This window comes from Pezoporus wallicus, unplaced genomic scaffold (genome assembly GCF_028554395.1).
Source record: "Pezoporus wallicus isolate ANWC-B61680 ecotype Strahan unplaced genomic scaffold, APGP_CSIRO_Pwel_v1 contig_6926, whole genome shotgun sequence".
NCBI lineage: Eukaryota > Metazoa > Chordata > Aves > Psittaciformes > Psittacidae > Pezoporus > Pezoporus wallicus.
Window position 1 is genome coordinate 574,590 of NW_026636843.1, and position 16,708 is coordinate 591,297.

Sequence of the window (16,708 nt, forward strand, 5' to 3'; positions counted from 1 at the left end):
AAAAGTATAGCTATCATTTTTTAACTCGTGTTGAAGTTATATTGGACAGTTTCTCAGATAAATTAAGAGCAGACATTGGACAGGTTTTTTTACATGTGTTGTGCACAGTCTTTAGGGCTGTATGAAGAAATAGAATAGAAAGTATAATAAAAATACACACTTTCCTTTGACTATCTTAATTACCCTGGTAATTAATTACCAATTGCACTGCCTGCAATCTGAAAACTGCATAGGAGTACTATGTCTAGTGGATACTGTCTAAAAGTCTCATGAAAGACGTGAATTAAAATAATTAGGTCAATCATAATTTGGGTTACAAACCAGGCTTGACAAAGCTAGCAATTTTTCTTTCATTGGCCCTTTTGCTTCCATAATTACATTTAATCTTTCTGGCCACTTTTTTTTTTTGTTGTTGATGAGGATCATTTTAACTCTATGGTTAGTTTTCCCTGGAAAGAAAGCAGGGGCTAAAATATCCTCACTGTCCCTTTTCTGAGAAGTTGCTCCTTCAGTCTTGCTCAGTATACTCACCTGATTAAACCCTGCCTAACTCTGGGCTGCAGTGCCTGACTATGTGGGGATATCAATCCTCCACTCCAACATATACTTTCTTCTAGACTTGCAACACCTGCTCCTCAGTCCTGAGCCTCAGTCATTGCATGTCTACAGCTACAGTAGTTAGTACTGCTGATTTCAACCTACATGCTTTAGTGTACATCTGAAAGAGCAGACTCGGTTTTGAATGCATCTGAGTCTACAGTACTTCACATTGCAGTCCATGGAGTGAATAAGACATTATTTTCTAACTCTGCTCATATGTCTTCTTCGAGGCATTAAGCTTTCTTTCTATAATGTTACATAACATTAAAAGAACACTTGGAGTGCAGTAGATCCCATTTATTTCAAAGGTACCTATCTCACTCATTTTTCTTGAGGGTCTCAATACATATTTGGGGACTTGATTACCATATTCTCCTGCAATTTAGTGAAACTCCAGAAAAAGCGACATCTAAATAGGGTACTGGAATTGGACACAAAAGCTCTTATTGGTAATTGTTTCTTGTGACTGTCCTTGCCTATTTTTTAAATTCTGAGGTAAGTTATGTTTACACTTAAGTGAAGAATCCTTCTTTGTTGGATTTTCACAGCATTTCAAATTGGAGGCAGAGTAGATGCCTCCAATAAGTTTTAAGTATTAGAGGCTATAATAGCAATCTGAGCAGCAATCCAGTTAATATAACATATTATTATCACACATAAGTTTAAATTCATCTGGTGCTAAGAAGTACTAAAGAGCACTGTTCTTTAGGCTTAATAAGATAAAATAAATGTTCTCCTATGTGAGGAATACTACTTTTTTTAAGTATTATCAGGAAGATGCTAAATAATATGAAAATATATTTGCTTCCTAGGAAGATGAAGGCTTATTTTATCACACAGAAGTCATTTAATGCTAAACAGAAATCATACTCAAAATTCTACTGATTTTCTGCACAATTTTCATTGTTATTTTTTTTTTGCAATTAAAAATAATGAAGGAATAGTGTAAAATATATACAAAGGTAGTAAGAAACTGAAGTATTACACTATTGTTATTGCTGCAATGGGAAAGCAAAGTGAACTGATAAAGTTTTATTTGAAAATTATTCAAAATTATTCAGTGATCAACAGTCTTGTACACTGGGCATGAGTTGCCAGTGACTGACAATGATAAATGATATTCTGTTCTGTTATTCAGTTGATGACAATGTGCTATTCACATATGAATAGCTTTATCTACCCATTATATTTTCTAAGTTCTTTGTATTGTTTAACCATTATTTAGTAATAGACATTTCCTGAATTGCATGCAGGAGTCACTGAACTTAATGATTCTTCCAAATACAAAGAATACACAAGGTCATTCACATTTTATTTATTCAAAGGGGAAAATATAGTTTTAAACCAATGATCCAGACATTTCAGTTCAAATACTTCAGTGGAAATATTCCAGATGTATAGCAATGCATCCTTTTTTTATGCCCTTTAAAGTATACATGTTTTAGCTACTGCTAGATGACAATGAAATATATCTTGAAGGAAAACAGATCCTGTATGGTCCATGTTTCCACTGATGTAAATCAGAGCAATCCTCTGGATTCAAATGACCTGTGCAGAGCCATGCAATCTGATGATGGAACCTATATTTTATTTTTACAATAAGTAATACATAAAGATACATTTTTTCTTGTTTCATTTTTGGAGTCACTGACTTGTCTGATATCTAAAATATTTAGGTACAGTTTACTCATAAATTTGAATAAACTACTACCTACCTGCAATTCCAATTACTGTTGATTTCTTTACATCACTTCCTCTAATCTCAAGTATCTACTAGTCCTTTGACTCCAAGAAGAACTACACTTTTCTCCTACGTTAATTCTAGACCCTCATTAATACCATTGGTTACAACATTTCAATATACCAGATTTACATGCTAACATTATTTTTCTAAAGACAATTTATCTCTCATTTGCAATCGCATTTATACTCATAGACACAGATGTATATCTTTTTCTTTCTAAGTCTTACCCATTCTCTGGGTATACCTAAGAAAGCTGAATTTTATTTTTTTTTTTCTATTTCCCATTTTTTTCCTTTTTTCTTCTCTCTGAAATTTTAACTTAATGTATATCTTCTAATAGATCACTACCTTTTTCTTTCCTTCATCCCCACACAGGTCACCTAAATGCATACATTAGGGAATAAAAGATGTTAATGTTTTTTAGGTTTGAGGGTGTTGCTTTTTTTTTAATTTAGAAACTCTGACAAAACAATTTTAATGCATGAAAGAAACACAAAGTTAATAGGCTCCTCATGATCTTTAAAGAGAATACGCAGATATCATTTGCTTAGCTCTTGGTTTCTTTCTTCATTTTTCCTTCCTAGGACTACAATGTAAACTAGATCAAAGGGTTCACACAAGAAATAGTCTTGATACAGTTTTATCTACCAGCCTTATATTGCACATTTCAAAAATGTTAAACAGATATTATTAAATAACAAATGGATTTCTATCTCTTCTACTTTGCCCTATTTAATTTTAGCTTCCTGAAAATTAGACCTGTAAGGCTATATCTATACTGCTAAATAAAAGAGGACCAAGTGATCTCTAGACTTAAGATCAAATATCAGATGTTTGGCATCCGTGATGATGAAAGCCAGTATTCATTGTGTCAGATTTTCAAGAAGAAAGCTAAGTGGAATAATCAGAAAAAAAACCAACCTAAGAAATAAGCAGTCATTGTTGGAGTGCACTTCCTGATGTGTTCCTGTATATTTTTAGCAGTTAGGATTTACCTTATGTCTAAATCTATTGTGTAAACTCCCTCTATTATTAAGGTAGAGATATAGGTATTTTCAGAGGAGTATGCAAGCCATCCTAAATTAAAGATGCATATGCAGATTCATCCTCTAGTAGCTCCTCTCTCTGTGGATACAGAGGAAGTTCAGATGATTAGTTTAACTAGAAACCTAATTTTAGGTACTAAAAGAAAGTTCATAAAGGAGTAAAAAAAATAATCCTTTGACTTAAGGACTTCATGAAAATTTCTACATTTCTTCATGTGGATATCAGAAAAAGGCCTGATAGGAGTATAGGATTTATATGGTAAATATTTGGAATGTTTCTGGATATTTATATTTCTTTTCTAGTTTTTATTTAAAACATACAAAGAATATGTGGTCTCACCCTAAAATTTATTATTAACAGCTTTTGTTTATCCTGATTCTTTCTCTTTTTTCCCCTTAACTGCCTATACACTATGTAGATAACTTTTATTCCATTTTAATCATTGACCTTTTTTTTGTGACTGTCTTTCCCAATTGTTATTTATAATCTCGACCTTATGTTCCATTCTGGTCTATTAATTCTGAAGCCACAGATGCTGAACTTTCTTATTCTATAAGCTATACGTTCAATAATGGACTAATTTTCTTCTTTGTATGTACAAAAATAGTAGGTTATGGTAAGAATATTTTTGTTCTTTATCTAGTTGCATTGTTTTTGTTCTACCAGTCTGGATTCTTGAAGATAGTTCCCTCCTATTTGTGTACATGTACAATTTTACATTACAGAACTTCATATTTACACAGTGGAAGCTCTTCATAGGTATACTAAAATATAAGAAGTCATAACTAGTACTATCAGTTCATAACAGATGGACAAATAAGATCAATGAGCTGCTAAAAGAGATAAATATAAAAAAGCACCTTTCAATTTCATGTTTGTCAATTTCAGTTTTCATGTTTGTCAATTTCAGTTTTCATGTTTGTTATATAGTCATCAATTTTCATGTCAAAATGGCAACTACTGCAACATTGGGTTTTTTTTTGGCTTTGTCTTTATAGTGAAATTCAGACTGAAAGACAAAATTGGTGACCTTTAAAGCTTAGCACTCAAAGGATACAACAATACCAGAAATCTGGCTTTATACTTGAAAGAAAAGCATAGGGACATCTAAAGAACAGTTCAGTCCCTGAGTGGATGCAGTTGCATTATTTTTAATTCCACTACCCTATTTTCTGCATGTAAGTGAAGCCTTATGATTCTGAACCTAAAGAGTTTTTACCCAAACTCATGTAGCTCTTAAGCCTATTAACTCAAAGAGATCCTTACAAAACAACATATTGTCAAAGTAGGTATTTTTTAATAAGTGCTGATAATTGATGCCTATCTTCTCAGTAGCAGAACTTTCACAAAACAACCTTTTTTCTTTTCTTTCTGTTTGTTTTGTATGTGAAATAGTTGGCATTTGTAAAAGGAAATTAAAACCTAGTCTTGACTTGAAGACTCAGGAGATACCTCCTTTCCTGTCTGGCTAAAGGGGAGACTGTTGTGATTCTTATAGGTGGGTCCTGATGGCAGTGAGTGTGAGCATGCATTCTTTTACTGGCATCCACAAAAACACAAACAGCACCCAAATAGACATGTACAACAGAAATGGCCCAGTCCTCTTCCTCCTAGGGGCTAACCACTACTGAAGCTTTCTTATAGTAACTTAAACATACCATCACTTACTAAGTAATATGTCCATCCACACTTGCTGGTCCTTCAAACACTGACTTTAAGGTCATCCAGTATCCATGACCAGAGCATGGGTATTTCATCTGGTCTCCTGCCTAGAGGCTATGTATTTCCAGATGCTGATCTCCATCTCCTCCCCTGTTATTCTTGGTTAAAGTTTAATAGAGAACCATTTACTGTCCCCCACACCAACAGAATAGAAAGTAAGTTCACACAGAAAGTAGCTAGGAATAGAGTTTAATAAGGAGACAGGAGAGACTGTAGCAATCAGGTATATTAAAAGCTTCATTACAACATTTTTCAGTGAAATGCTTTGTTGAATTTAAGTAGTTAACTGACAAGTTGTTCTGTGACCAGTGTTCATCCTGCAATCTGTTTCATAGAGTGATTGTATGTTCTTTAGGGTAGCCACTGGTATGGAGATAGCAATGAAGTCCTGGACACTCTATAATTAAGATTTAATTCTGTATCTCAAAAAAACTCAGAATAGCCTTCCACTTCCTTCTCTTGAGTGCACTGGAAATTCTCTGAAGTAGCTTACTTCTCCTTTGTGACTAAATGAAGTTGACTATCTTATGAATAAGATTCAATGCTCATCTGAATCTCAGGCTTTTAAATATTACTTCAATTATGGACAAACTGTGGCCTTCTTGCAAGACTAAATGATGTAATATACAGTTTTGCAACATACATACACAAAGCCTGTAACTATTTCACATACATTAACAGATAAAGAAACACAGCAGAGAGATGGTCTTAGTTGTCAGTTCTGTCAGTTAATTTTAAATTATATTATCAAAGTGGCTTTCAGGACCATGTGCCAAATTTCCCTAAAGCCCTGCTTCAAGGGGCAGCTCATGTCCTATGATAAGCAAAAGTGGAAAGCGTATTTTACAACTTAAAATTTGAAGGTAAGCCTTGTGATACAGAACATAATACCCACTGAACATAACAGTCTTCTGTTATATATTGAATAAAAATAGAATCACAGAAAAGAAATACGCTGGAAGTGGTATAAGGAAATATTCTTGGTACACTCATGTGTTTTGAATAGGTTCAACCTTTGGGTTCTATCAGGATTTTCAATACTGAAGTGGAACAACCTTTCTTGGAACCCATCCTTCCTCCAGAACTGAAAAAAAAGTGTGAAAAAGCAGCTTACTATATCAGATGCATAACAATAATAAAGTCTTTTTGATACTTTTGCATAATTATGAAGTCTGTAATGATTTCAGGCTTCTTTTTTGTGATTGTTTTATTGTTTTGCTTTTTTAAAAAATATTCTTGTCATGTCATATCAAACATTACTCTAACGCATCAGAAAAATAAGGCATCAAAATCAGAAAAAGGCCAAATTTGTTAACAGAGGCTTTTCTTCACAGGTTTGCTAATATACCAGACCTTAAAAAGACACCTTAAGCATATCTAGAAATCACCTGAAGTTTTCCAGACAGGGAATGGAGCGTGGCAGACTCTTGAAAAAACCAGTTCAGGCTTCCTAAGATTTGAATTGGTTGGGATGAACAAGAGAAAAGAACCCCTAATTAGTGCTCCCATGCTACACATTGACAAAATCCCCACAAATTATTCCTCTTATGAGAGACCATATTTGAGATAGACAAAATGCCACTTTCAGTGTTGTTCATTGTTAAGTACAGATCCAGCAGGCCTTTACTTGTTCTCTCTATGTTAACTTTTCTTCTAAACTCAATATCACACAGACAGATGTTGACTCGTTAACTTCTCTTCTAACCTCAATATCACACAGACAGATGTTGAGTAGTTTAACAGAGCTTGGAAAATAAGAATCACAGAATCCTAAGGGTTGGAAGGGACCTCAAAAGATCATCTAGTCCAACCCTCCTGCAAGAGCAGGGTAACCTAGAGTACATCACACAGGAACTTGTCCAGGCGGGCCTTGAATATCTCCAGCGTAGGAGACTCCACAACCCCCCTGGGCAACCTGTTCCAGTGCTCTGTCACTCTCACAGTAAAGAAATTTTTCCTGAGGTTCACATGGAACCTCCTATGCTCCAGTTTACACCCATTGCCCCTTGTCCTATCACTGGACATCACTGAAAAAAACCTAGCTCCATCATCCTGACACTCACCCTTTACATATTTGTAATCATTGATGAGGTCACCCCTCAGTCTCCTCTTCTCCAAGCTAAAGAGTCCCAGCTCCCTCAGCCTCTCTTCATAAGAGAGATGTTCCATTTCCTTAATCATCTTTGTAGCTCTGCACTGGACTCTTTCAAGCAATTGAAAAAAAAAAAATTTACAGGGGAATAAAAGCCAAGGAGGCAAGATCATTCAGGGCCCCTGTGACTCTGAGAACACCTTCCATTCCAGAAAATAATAGATAAAGGGCTCTAGCCATAACTACTTTGTGAAGAGTAACTCCAAGGTGAGGCTTGACTATCCCATATCCCAGACTGACTATGATGACCAGAGTTTGAACCAATGAGTGCTTCACAGAAGAAAGCAGTTCTGCCAGTATTGCTGTTCCTTGTACAGATTCTCCTGTGTAGTGGATATTCTGGAACTCTGCAAAGAACACTGCTTTCTCCAGCATTCCCAGGAATATAACAGCACCAATCCAGAACTGGAACCTCAGGAGATCCCGCCAGTAGCAGGCTGACCACACTAGCCATAGAACCCCAAAGAATACGTAGGTAATACACATCACCATGAAAAAAACCATCAGAGGATAATCTGCAAGTGAGAGGTACTAGGATGGCCCCTTCAGTTCTACTGTCATTGTAAAGGGCTTATTTTGATATGAGGAAAGCGTTTTCTTCTCTGCTTTATTATTTCTGGTAGTAGAATACTTTGCATTTGTAATTCCAATTTACACAATAAATATATATGGCCCATCTCGCAAGTTTTGATAACAGCATTCATTGCAGTTTTATCTGCCACCATTGTGTGATTTCCTCCACTCTCCTTCTTATCTTTTAAGCCCTCTTGTTTCTCAGGTGAGAGAGGCTCTGGATGAACAAATTCTCTGTAGAAAATCTGAGGTCTGAATAGCTCAGAACAATTTTGAAAGAGGAGATGTCGTGGTTTAAACCCAGTCAGGTAACTCGTTCGCTCACTTCCCCCCTTCTTTCCCTCCCCCTGCTCCCGGAGGGACAGAGAGGAGAATCAAAAAGAATGCAACTCCCACGGGTTGAGATAAAAACAGTTTAGTAACTAAGGTATAACACAAATCACTATTGCTACTACCAATAATAACAATGATAATGGAAATAACAAGGGAAGAGAATACAACACCTCACCACCAACCAACCAATAACTCGGCCCCCCAGCCCCCGACCAAGCACCGACCCATACCTCCTCCAACCCTGCAGTCTCCCAGCCCTTCCGGCTAACTCCCAGTTACATCCTGGGCATGACGTGCTGTGGTATGGAATACCTCTTTGGTCAGTTTGGGTCAGGTGTCCTGTCTCTGCTTCCTCCCGGCTTCCCCTCCTCCCTGGCAGAGCATGAGGCTCACAAAGTCCTTGGCCAAACCCAAACATCCTTGTTATCAGCTCTGTTCCCGAGCTGAAAGTCAAAACACTGCACTACACTATCTACCAAGAAGGAGAAAAAATGACTGCTACTGCTGAACCCAGGACAGGAGAGAAGAAGTGGCATAGTATCCTGACCAACCCGGATGCTCTTCAGATGTAGCCCCAAAATAGTACTCTGCCTGTTCATCCCCAAAGTTGAAGACTTCATTGTAACAATCAGAATATCTTAAGTACCAAGTAACATTGTAACTCTGGGAGGGATCACAAGCTTTTTCATCCCCTTCAAATCTCAGGAAAATGGTGGTATTGCTGAACTTTCCAAAGTTAAACTTCCCCATGAGCACTGGCAGCCGCCATTTGGAACGCTGCCCGGAGCCCGTCGTGCCCGCCAAGAGCAGCACCGCCAGCAGCCGCATCAGGATGACCTGAGGCCTCCCTCGCCGCCCCCCGGAACATGGCGCTGCCATCCCCGCCGCACAGAGGCTGCCACCGTGCTAGCCGCGCTCTTCCGCTCTTCTCCAAGAACACAGTGTATGCAGTCTGCTAAAAAACACTTATTCAGTATCACACCAGAAATGTGTACTGGAACTAGGAAGAGAAATGAGTTTTCCTAATATGTTGTATTAGGAAAAATGTGTAGTATGTTAACCTGCTGTCTTAAATGAAATTTAATTCATTACCAACAAGTTTACCTATTTGTGCATGGAGGTGTTTTTGATCATGAAAACACACATGAATTCCTTATTTGCAGCTATCAAATTTTATCTACTGAAATAATGGAATAGTAGTCTGATTTTGCAAATTTTTATAAGGATTATAATATGTACTTGCTACTTGAAGGTTTGTGGTTTTGACCTTAGGCAAACAAGAAAATTTTGTTCCCTCATTCATTATTTTAAATTTAAATCTTAGAAAATATGAACTATTTAAAAGTTGAGGCTCACCTGTAAAATATACTTTTACAAAATATACTAAAAAAATCTTCATTCCTCTGCTGATCTTTGATGTATGTAATTCTTTTTTTTTTTTTTAATATGGCTTTTTTTTTTCTGTGTGATGTGATGAAATACTATATTGCTGCATGATTAGAACAAAAGTGCTATGAAGATGTCTGCCATCAATGCATAATCTATAGAGCTTTGATCACTGTTGTCCTAGTGATACATTGGTAAAATACATCATCAGGTCAAAAAACAGAGGGAGTGGAAGGACCAAGAAGATCTTTCCCAACATTTTAAAAAGTATAAAAAAAAAATATAAATAGTTCTTTCTTAATTATTAGTTGAAGATGAGTTCTATGTGCATGTAAATAGACATTAAAAAAAAAAAATCTCTATTCCAAAAAGATAATGAGGGTGGTCTCCTAAGAATAAGGGTCATCTTATTATGCAGAGGAAACTCACATACTTGCTAAGAAGTTTCTTCATTTCTAGTTTTTAGATATAGCTCATTCTGAATCTCTTTTGCCACTGGTGTTTGTCATGTTTTCAGAATGACTTTAAGTTAACTATAAGTTCATCTCAAATGCTATTCCTTCATACGACAGTGCTTCACCTCTCCCAGTGTAAAAGCATATTCAGTCATTCTGAAATGAAATAATTCTTCATTCCCTTCCTATTCCCCATTCATCTTTGTTATCATAATGAGACCAACTGGCTTCAACATATGTAAGCCTTTTCACTCAAGGATATGGTGTCAGTGGCTCACAAAAAGGCTTCAAACAGTAAAGAACAATTTCTGCATTTCAATATAAATAGCAACAGCTAAAGTGGAAAAAAAAATACTAAGTGAAATTATAGAAGAAAAAATAAATCCACTCATGCACATATCCTCTGGATACTGGCCTTTTACATTTTTTCTCATGCAAGTTAATCACATTTCTGTCTGGAACAAAACCCCAGCACTGTTTTGCTGTAACAGCATCTCATTGACTCTACCTTTTTTCTCTGTTACACATAGACACTTTAATGAATTTTCATGTACCTACATACACCAATCTGAGAAGTTTCTTTACTTCATCTTTCTTAATTCAGAAATTTAAAGGTTTTGTGGTTTCCTTTGATACTAGGTTTAGTCCTGGGAAAAATCATTCCTGCTTTCCAGATAAAGTTAGGGTATAAAACCACAGTATATTCCAATTAACAGCTTTTACATGATGCTATCAAAGACTTTTAATAACATATCCTTTCTTAACTTTGTTATTGCTTACTTTCCTGTTAATTTCAACCTAACGGGTTCTTTTTAGTTTAGTTCTACGCAGTTAGAATAAAAATATCAGTCTTTTAAAGAAAGACGCCTAAAATATATTTTCAAAATTCTTTTATTCAGAAAAATAGTTTGTGCATTCTTCCCCCAACAGTGACCAGCTTCAAAACACTGGGAAATCATGTAAAGTCATAAACCTGTGCTTACTACTTTAAAAAGTGCAAGTTTAATTTTTTTTTTTTCTTTCACTTTTGGTGGTATGCTTTCCAATGCAATAATTGTTTCCCTTGTTTTTTGCCTACTTATTTTATTTGTGTGCACCTGAAAGCCAACCTGGCCTTGCCTGAATTAAGAATAAAAGATATTTCAAGGTTTTCTCTCCCATATGTCAACTGAATCCAGATTTGGCAAGTATCTATGATAATTTCATCACTTTTTATGTTTCACAGCCCCCAAATTAATTAGTTAAGTAATATTACTGTACTGTATTTACATAATTACACTTTGTAGGTGTGTAGCTGACATAATGGTATCGGAAATACAATTTTGTCAGTAAAACCCATAAGTTATTTTTTGTCAGAAATTACATAAGTTTTCAGTTCTTGTAGTTGTTTTTTTTTGTTGTTGTTTTTTTTTTTAAGAAACATTTAAAATAAGCTTATAATAAATTTCTATCTTGCATTTGGTATAATTTGGTATATAAAAAGGGAAAAAGAATTCTTATTTTTTATTTGTACCGTAAGACAAATAGATGCATTTCTTACACTTTTACCTGACAGAATCATGAAATTTTAGAATAGTTAGGATTGGAAAGGACTGTAAGGTCATTTAGTTCCAAACCTTCTGGCATGGACAGGGGTGCCTCACACAAAACCATGTCACCCAAGGCTCTGTCCAACCTGGCCTTGAATACTGACAGGGATGGAGCATTTACCACTTCTTTGGACAACTTGTTCCGGTGCCTCATCACCCTCACAGTAAATAACTTCTTCATTATATCTAACCTGAACTTCCCTGTTTAGTTTAAACCCACTACCCCCTTGTCCTGTTGTTACAGTCCCTGATGAAGAGTCCCTCCCTGGCATCCTTCAGATATTGGAAGGCTGCTATGAGGTCTCCATGTAGCCTTCTCTTCACCAGGCTTAACAGCCCAATTTTCTCATGAAACTTTTATTGCCAAGATCAAACTACATTAAGTTGAAAATACTGTAGGAACCTTAAAAAAAGCAAGTATTATTAAAATTCAAGTAGCCTTACAATGTATGTGGGTATTATCACTTATCTCTATTATAAAACATTTTTTATTAACGGGTTAAGGTTAGATTAAGCAAGAAATTCAGAAGTATATTCATGTTTTTACACTATTACAGATGAGGTTTGAAAGATTATAGCTTTGCTTTATGCTTTCAGGTAGCTTGCTTGTTTGCAGAATGCCTTACAACACTTCAGTTTGTGTTCTATTAAACATCCTTGTAGGTAATTTCAGAGAGAAACAAAGTAAAGCACAACTTATTCAAACTCAAAATTCTGGAATACTTAAACAATTAAAGATCCCAAGTGCAAAGCAAATTTCACCCCTTTCTCTGAGCTTCACATTCAGACATGCAGTTATGTATGTCCTTGTCCTGGGTTCAGAAGTAACAGTCATTTTTTCTCCTTAGTAGCTGGTGCAGTGCTGTGTTTTTGACTTTCAGCCTGGGAACAGCGCTGATAACATAGATGTTTTTAGTTGTTGATCAGTAATGTTTACTTTCTGAGTCTCATGCTCTACCAGGGAGGAGGGGAAGCTGGGAGGAAGCAGAGTCAGGACACCTGACCCAAACTAACCAAAGAGGTATTCCATACCACAGCACGTCATGCCCACTATTTAAACTGGGGGCAGTTACCCGGATGGGCTAGATCACTGCTCAGTCGGGCTGGGTATCGGTCAGCGGGTGGTGAGCGGTTGTATTCTCTTCCCTTGTTATTTCCCTTATCATTATTAATACTGGTGGTAGCAGTAGTGGTTTGTGTTCTACCTTAGTTACTGGACTGTCCTTATCTTAGTTACTGGACTGTTCTTATCTCAACCCATGAGTGTTACATTCTTTCGATTCTCCTCCCCATCCCTCCAAGGGCTGGCGGGAGGAAGGGGAAAGTGATAGAGTGGCTACATAGCTGTTTCCAGGACAGTCCTGAATTGTTTCTTTTAGATTCTGGAAGTTTGATAAATGTTTGAACTTCTGCATTTAGTATTTTAGCCCATTACCCTTTCCATTTATATTTTATTTAGAAAAATATATAGCTGACACAGTGATTAACCACCTCTTTAAATTATTTCCATTTACACTGAGACCAGTAAAAGAGGGAAACACCTAGTATTTTTCTAGTTCTGTCCTTTCTATTGATACTAAAACCCCAAAATTGTTGCTAATCTGAAAATGCTGGTAAGGTAGCTATGACAATGCATGTGTCAACCCACCAGTAGTGGAGAAACAGCTCAAACCACAAAAATCTATGGGCCTGGACACAATCCACCCTAAGGTTTAGGAGAAGTGGCTGACATTTTCACAAGGCTACTGCCTGTAATGTTTGAAAAGTTCTGGAGATGAGGGGACATCCTTTGTGACTGAAAGAGGGCCCAAAAGAAGACCCAGAAAACTACAGACCTGCTAGCTTTACTTACCAAGGAATATTTAATCACTCTAGTTCATCTCTTTAGGCTTAAAAAAACTAGTAGTTTGGTATGGTGATAGTAATGGCTGACATACTCGCTAAAGGAGAAGGATAGGAATTCTCAAACAGTATAATTCAGCTTTCAGAGACATGTTTTTCTGTTGTGAATTTCCCTCGTCCTGATTTTCCTGAAGGAACAAGGGAAAATTTGAGGTAGTGCATTGAGCAGATGCTGTAAAATATCAAATCAGAGGATATAATGTTATTTAATACATATAAAATGGTGTTACTTTGAGATTTGCCAGATGGTCCTGATACATTTAGTTTAACTAATTCTATTATGCTGATTGCCTGTGATATTAAGTTGTGGAGAATCACAGTTTTTTGTCATAGTCTGCTTCCTTAGGGAAATGTTTAAAAGAGAATCAAAGGGGAAGATAAAATACTAGATCCAATATGACATACAGAAACAATAATAAGAACCTAAAGAGTAGTAAGATATTAAGAAGACAAAGGAATGAAACAGCTAGACTGAGGTGTGATAAGAGAACAAAAAGTGTGAGAATTTCTTTGGCGAAAGCACTAAATATGCTTTGCTTAAAAACTACTGCACAGTAACTGTACATATTTGCATCTGTGCATATGCACATGCTTGCTGGGCAGGAATAATATCTCATAGATGTGATTTATATCTAGTTTCTCATTTTGCATGCAATTGAGACATTACTTGAACCATAAATAACTTATTATTTTAATCATTATCCTTTGTTTCAATGTGATATTGCTAAAGTCTAGATTCTAATATCTCAAGTTACAATACACATTTTTTAATAAATCTTGTAACACTCATTACTGTTATTTATTAATAATTTGCTAAATATGCATAAAATACTGTATCAATGTACTTGAAATAGAATTAATACCTTTCAATTTTTCTCCAAAGTAGTTATTCAATGAATTTTAGGCATCCAGGGAACTATCATTATTCAAATAATGGATGCAGATAAAAATGAGGATTTTCACAACAGACTTAGATCCAACCAATTTAAAATGTTTTATTGAGTCAATACCTTACAAGGAGCCAGAAATAAATTTCATCAAGAGCTATTGTAATTTTTGTTACACTAGGATCAATACATTTTTTTCTCCATATATAATCATGTGTTTAGTTAACTTTCTAGGCATCTCCCTTTTGTACATACATGGCTTCTTTATCTTATTCTGAACTCTTCCTCTGAGATATCTTCATATGAATATTAGCCCTAGCTATATAATTTTTTCATCTATTTTTCCTCAGTTTAATACCAGTTTAAGCAATAGTTGGCAATGTTGGTTGTTTTTTGTTTCTCAAGAAAGTTAGCTTTTAGTATGACTCATAGAACAATGATCCAGAATCAAATATTTACATTAAAACTGAAAGAAGGTATGAGGAAAATATGTTGGTTTTATTTCATTTTTTTGATAAAACAAGGAAAATCTTGTAACACAAAATAAAACTTGCAAATAATATAATGTTTAGCTTATGTATTCAACATAGAATAAATAAATGTAGCAAAGAATATCAACAGTACATACAGGTACCTACTTGAAACTGGATTCTATATTTTTCTTCTTTGGTGATGCTCTAAAGGTATTAATTTACTTATTTAAGCTGCTTTTTGTTATATAAATAACTTTAATGAATATTCTCAGATTCTCATCATCAACTAACATCTCAGTGAAACTATGTTACTTAAACATATTACTTAGGTAAAGGCTTTTTCTACAATTACCATTGTAGCCTTGGATAAGCTTGGATTCAGCCTCCAAAAATAGGGTAACCAAATCAGTCTAAATAAAGTTAGTGAAGGTTAAACAAGTGTTGAGTCATTTCCTTTGAAATGCAATTTATATATTTACTTATATGTTTATTCTGAATAGCCCAAACTTCAAGTCAGAGATAACTGGAAAAAGTTCCTGCTGTTAGGGAAAATCAAGTCAGGTCTGAATGCAATTAGTAGTTCAATTGCATGCAGTGGATTGACTTTTTTTTATTTCAACTACCCTCTTATCCCTGATGGAAAGTTATTTTCTTGACACAGAAACAGACACAGATACTAGCTGTATGGGAGATTTTCTTAAAAGTTCATACCACGTTTTATATGAACTATCATATACATATGTATGTGCATATATATATATGTATATATATGCATATATATATGAAATGTGTTTTTTTTTTCCTGTAAGGGGAAAATGAAGTCTTCTATGTTATTAGTAGGACCAGCTCATATACTAAACACAGAAAAGCTACTTAAGTGTTCTCCTTTCTTTTCTTTATTTTTTAAATGTGAAATTGGTCAATATTAATTCTGTTGAATATGTGCAGCTATTTACAGATTTGGTTTATGAACTGAACTGTTGTTCACTGCAGTTGCATACAATTTTTTTTTCCAGTAATTTTTTTTGTTGACTGATTTTTGGAACTGTCTATTGGAAATTATTGCTGATTATTGAAAATATTTTTTATTGGATTTTACTCTGCCAATGAATTTTCAAGCCTGTGGAATCTGCTTCTCTTTCATGAGAACATAAGAAGATTTTTTATGGTGAAATATACATTCCAAAGTTACTTAATTACTAAGAATTTTGTGTTTTAAATAAACAGTTGTGAAAAAAAATAAATTATTCTTCTGGAAAGAATCAGTTCCTTGAGACAAAACTAAAATTTTCATTCAACTTTTAAGACTGATTTTTCTGAAGCTGTCATATTAATCTTATAATTTATGTCACTATATTTGCTCTAATATTTATGTACTAAATATATAACAAAGGATGCAAAGTTTTGCAAAGTTCAGTTATTAGAAAACCTTTTTTCTCTTTTCTCACATCATTTATTTTATTCTGGCTTATTTCTGAAATATAAAGATAGGGGATTTAAGCCTCTATATAAATATTATCGAGGTTTAATTAGGTTATCTGCAAGGCAGTCCTGTTTGATAGTTTTCTTATCTAAAAGTAACTCAGCTTACATGGATAACCAAAGCATTAGAAAACTGTTCAGAAAAAGACAGAGTAACTTTTATTGTTGGTTTGGAAGCTTTGAAAAGGAGTAGGGTATAGAAGGCTGCATAAAGTTTAATACATGCTTTGAGCAGCTGTAAAAATAATAAAACAACCCAAAATATTTCTTGTCTACTTGAAAAAAAAGTGAGATTTTTTTAAAAGGAATATTCTTCCTACCAAATTTGGGTTCACACATTACTATTTTCAAACCTTGTTATTC

At 35.0% G+C, this 16,708-nt stretch overlaps 1 pseudogene; it reads right to left on the minus strand.

Annotated features, from left to right (window-relative positions):
• Positions 1 to 7,343: 7,343 nt before the first annotated feature.
• LOC130595275 (transmembrane protein 87A-like) lies at positions 7,344 to 9,050 on the minus strand (annotated as a pseudogene).
• Positions 9,051 to 16,708: the final 7,658 nt, after the last annotated feature.